This window comes from Felis catus, chromosome E2 (genome assembly GCF_018350175.1).
Source record: "Felis catus isolate Fca126 chromosome E2, F.catus_Fca126_mat1.0, whole genome shotgun sequence".
NCBI lineage: Eukaryota > Metazoa > Chordata > Mammalia > Carnivora > Felidae > Felis > Felis catus.
This window is the reverse complement of record NC_058382.1, coordinates 22,644,111-22,649,051: the sequence shown is the minus strand read 5'-3', so window position 1 is coordinate 22,649,051 and position 4,941 is coordinate 22,644,111. Positions and strand designations below refer to the sequence as shown.

Here is a 4,941-nt window from a genome sequence, read left to right as displayed (position 1 = left end):
TCTGTGTGGGAAGGAACCACCCTGTTGCCAAACTCAGCCATGGGCTGAGGAGATACGGGGTGGCCATCTACAGTGTTCGCTAAAAGCTCTGTCTGCACTTGTAAATATCTGACTGAAAACATGCATCTAAAACTGAATGGAGATCACTAACCCGGAGACTGTTCAGAAGACCATGATCAACCAGTGACTGGGAACCACTGGTCTTTGAATCCAAACTCCACCCTTGTTATTAACAGCGAACGCATGCCTTTGCTTTAGGTGGCACGTGGCAGCAAGATGGCGGGACAAATTTCCAAGAAGAGGAAGTTTGCGGCCGGTGGCATCTTCAAAGTTGAACTGAATGGTTTCTCACTCGGGAGCTGACTGAAGATAGCCATTCTATAGGTGAGGTCTGAGTTACACCAACCAGAACAGAAATCATTATCTTGGTCACCAGGATGCAGAATGTTCTTGGGCCAGTGGATCCAGGAATTGAGTGTTGTGGTTCAGAAGAGGTTTGGTTTCTCTGAGGTCAGTGCAGAGCTTTATGCTGAAAAGGTGGCCACAAGAGGTCTGTGTGCTATCACCCAGGCAGAGTCTCCACCTACAAACTCCTAGGAGGCCTTGCGGTGCGGAGGCCTTGCGGCGCGGAGGCCTTGAGGTGCGGAGGCCTTGCGGTGCTGTGGCATCCACTCATCACGGAGAGTGGGGCCAAAGGCTGTGAGGTTGAGGGGTGTGGGAAACTCCGAGGACAGAGGACTAAATCCATGAATTTTGTGGATAGCCCTATGATTCACAGGGGGAACCCTGTTAACTAGTACTTTCACACTGCATGTGCTGCTGAGTCAGGGTATGCTGGGCGTCAAAGTGAAGACTGTTTTTCCCTGGGACCCAAGTGGTAAGACTGGCCCTAAGAAGCCCCTGCCTGATCACGTGAGCATTGTGGAACCCAAAGATGAGACACTACCTACCACTCCCCTCTTGGAACAGAAGGGTGGGAAACCAGAGTCACCTGCCATGCCACGGCCAGTGCCCATAGTGTAACAGGGTCTTGTTGGCAGCCGGATCTGGAGTCTGGATATGGCTTTGTAAATACTTTTAATAAAATCTTTAAAAAAGAAAAAAAAAACAGTGAAAGCACACCTGTCCTTCCTGGCCACAATCCATCCCGTTCCCCTGGCACCTAGCCCAGATTATTTTATGGGTGAACTCAGTTAAATCGTTAAGGAGCAGACAATAACCATGCTGCTTAAACTGTCCTGGAGCATGAAAAAAGACCTACTATGTTCCTAGACAGAAAAGCTCGCTATTGAAATTATGGCCATTCCCTTTGTATTACTCGTCAGATTTAATGTCATTCTAATCAAATGAAGAGAAAGTTGTTTTGTCAAAATTGTTATGCCTTTCTTTTAAACCCTCTTGAAAGGCACCCCTTAATGCCTTTGATTTCTATTTTTTTTTAATTTTTTAAAAGTTTAATTACTTTTGAGAGAGACAGAGCATGAACAGGGGAAGGGCAGAGAGAGAGGAAGATATAGAATCTGAAGCAGGCTCCAGGCTCTGAGCTGTCAGCACAGAGCCTGACGCGGGGCTTGAACTTGTGAACTGAGAAATCATGATATGAACCAAAGTTGGATGCTTCCCTGACTGAGCCACCCAGGAGCTCATGAATTCTATTTTTAATCCGCTTAATTCAGGTATAATTTCCATACCCACAAAAAAATACTTTAAGCATCCACTTAAAGCATACAATTTGATGAGGTTGGCAGATGTATGACCTCTGAAAGTGGCCCCACAGTTGAGACAGAATATTTCCATCACCTCCAAAGGTTTCCTCGCTCCCCTTTCTCTCCACCCTTCCCTCTCTCGGCCACAATCCCAGTAACCACTGATCCATTTTCTGTTATCAGGGATCAACTTGCTTTTTCTAGATTTTACATAAGTGGAATTATGCAGTATGTGTCTGGCATCTTTTATGCGGCACAATTATTTTGACATTTGTCCATGTGGTTTGTTCATGTTCATGACCAGGTAGTTTTCCATTGCACAGATATACCACATTTTGTTCCCCTGTTATATCATGTATGTTGCTTCCAGGTTTTGACTGTTGCAAATAAACAGTGAATATCTGTGTACAAGTCTTTGTGGGCATGGATCAGTTTTCTATTGCTGCTGAAACAAATTACCACAAATTTAGGGCTCAAAACATTAGCCATTTGCTATCTCACCATTCTGTATGTCAGAGGTCTGGGTACAGAATTGCTCATTGGGACCCTCTGCTTAGGGTTTCCAAGGCTGAAGTCAAGGTGTTGGACATCGTTGGGTCTCATCTGGAAGCTCTGTGGGGAAGAGTCCAAGTTCATCTGTTTCCTTGCAGCTGTAGGGCTGAGGTCTCATTTCTTTGCCAGCTCCCAGCACAGGCCAGCCTTTGGGCTTAGAGAATGCCCCCTGGCTCTTCCTCATGGCCACCTGTGTCTCAAAGCATCAAAGGCACATCAAATTTTTCATATGCTCAGAATCTCTCTGACTTCTCTCCTGCTGCATCTCTACTGACTCCAGCTGGAGAAAATTCTCTGCTTTTAAGAGTTCATGTGATCACATTTTCCTGTATGATACAGGATGATCTCCCTTAATTACATTTGCAAATCCCCTCTTGCCATATTCATAGATTCCAGGGATTAGGGTCTGAACATCTTAGTAGGTCATTTTGTCTACCACAGGGTATATGTTTCAGTTTATATTGAGTTAAATACCATAGTGAAATGCCTAGGTTGCAAGGTAGTGTGTATTTAACTTTACAAAAAAAGAATATGCCAGTTTATATTCCCACCAGCAGCATGTGAAAGTTCTATTTGTTCCATATCCTTGCCAACACTTGGTATTGTCAGTCTTTTCTTATTTTAGCCATTCTAAATACGTAGTTTCTTTTGCATTTCCCTGATGACCAATGATGTTAAGCACCATTTCATTTGATCCTTGGTCATTTGTATATTTTCTTTTATCAGTTGTCTATTCAAATATTTTGTCCATCTTTTTGATTGGGTTATTTATCTTTTTATATCTGATTGTAAAGATTCGTTCTGTGTTCTGTGATTAAATGCTTTGTGAGTTATATGTATCGAGTCACATTCTAGTCTGTGACTCAACCTTTTTATTATGTTAGAGTGACTTCCTAAGAGCTAAAATTTTTAATTATGATAAAGTGCAGATTATCATTTTTTCTTTATCATTCATGCTTTTTGTATTTTAAGAAATCTTTGCCCACCCTAAAATTACAAAGATTTTCTCCTGTGTTTTCATCTAGAATTTTTATCACTTATAATTTTACATTTATGTCTGTGACCCATATCAAATTAATTTTATGTATGATGTGAGTTAAGGGCCAATGTTCTTATTTTCTAATGCATGCCCAATAGTTACATTTGTTGAAAACTTCCTTTTTCCTTACTAAATTGCCTTGCCATCTTTGTCAAAAGCAATTGAAAATATATGTGTGTGGGACACCTGGGTGGCTCAATCAGTTAAGTGTGCGACTTTTGATTTTGGCTCAGGTCATGATCTCATGGTTGGTTAGTCTGACCGAGTTGGTCCCTGTGCTGACAGCATGGAATCTGCTTGGGATTCTCTCTCCCTCTCGCTCATTTCCCCTCCCCCACCTCACAGATGTGTGCACTCTCACTCTCTCTCAAAATAAATAAGTAGACTTAAAAAAATATGTGTGGATCTATTTCTGGACTCTGTATTCTGTTTCATTGTTTGTCCTTTTGCCAATACCTCCTTGTGTGATTAATGCAGATTGTAGTATGACTTGAAATCAGGTTATGCAAATCCTCCAATTTTGTTTACCTTAAAAAATTGCTTTAGCTATTACAGGTCATTTATATTTCCATATGTGTTTTACAATTAGTTTGTCAATTTCTATAAAAAATCTTGCTGGAATTCTTACAGGAATTGCCTTTAATCTATAGATAAGTTTGGGGGGAATTGATATGTCAGCTGTATTCAAACTTCCAATTCAGAAATGGTGTGTTTTTCCATGTAATCAATGTTCTTTACTCTTAATTGTAGAAGACTTTTATGTCTTTTGTTGTATTTACTGCTAAGTATGTTTATTGATGCCATTTTATTTCACTTAGCACAATACCCTCTAGTTCATCCATGTTGTCACAAATGGCAATATCTCATTTTTTATGGCTGAGTAATATTCCATGGTATATATACACCACGTCTTTTTATTCACTCATCTATTGATGGACACTTAGGTTGCTTCCACATCTTGGCTATTGTAAAAAATGTTGCAATAAACCTAGGGGTGCACATATCTTTTTTAATTAGTGTTTTTTTTAATGTTTTATTTATTTTTAAGATGAGAGAGACAGAGCATGAGTGGGAATGGGGCAGAGAGAGAGGGAGACACAGAATCTGAAGCAGGCTCCAGGCTCTGAGCTGTCAGCACAGAGCTTGATGCGGGGCCCAAACTCACAAACTGTGAGATCATGACCTGAGCTGAAGTCGGACGCTCAACCGACAGAGCCACCCGGGGGCCCCTGAATTAGTGTTTTCCTTTTCTTTGGGTAAATACCCAAGTGGAATTACTGGATCATATTGTATTTCTATTTTTAATTTTTTGAGGAACCTCTCCATACTGTTTTCTACAGGGGTCACATAAAATTACATTCCCACCAACAGAGCACAAAGGTTACCTTTTCTCCACATTCTCATCAACACTTATTATTTCTTGTCTTATTTCTTGTCTAGCCAATATCACTGGTGTGAGGTGGTATCTCATTGTAGCTTTGATCTGATCTGCATTTCTCTGATGATTAGTGATGTTAGCATTTTTCATATATCCATGGCCAGCTTTATGTCTTCTTTGGAGAAATGTCTATTCAGGTCCTCTGCCCATTTTTTAATTGAATTGTTTGTTTGGGGTTTTAAAAAAATATACTGAGTTGTGCGAGG

General features: G+C 40.8%; 1 pseudogene; it reads left to right on the top strand.

Annotated features, from left to right (window-relative positions):
* The first annotated feature begins 276 nt into the window (after positions 1 to 276).
* On the top strand, positions 277 to 1,030 carry LOC101085938 (annotated as a pseudogene).
* Positions 1,031 to 4,941: the final 3,911 nt, after the last annotated feature.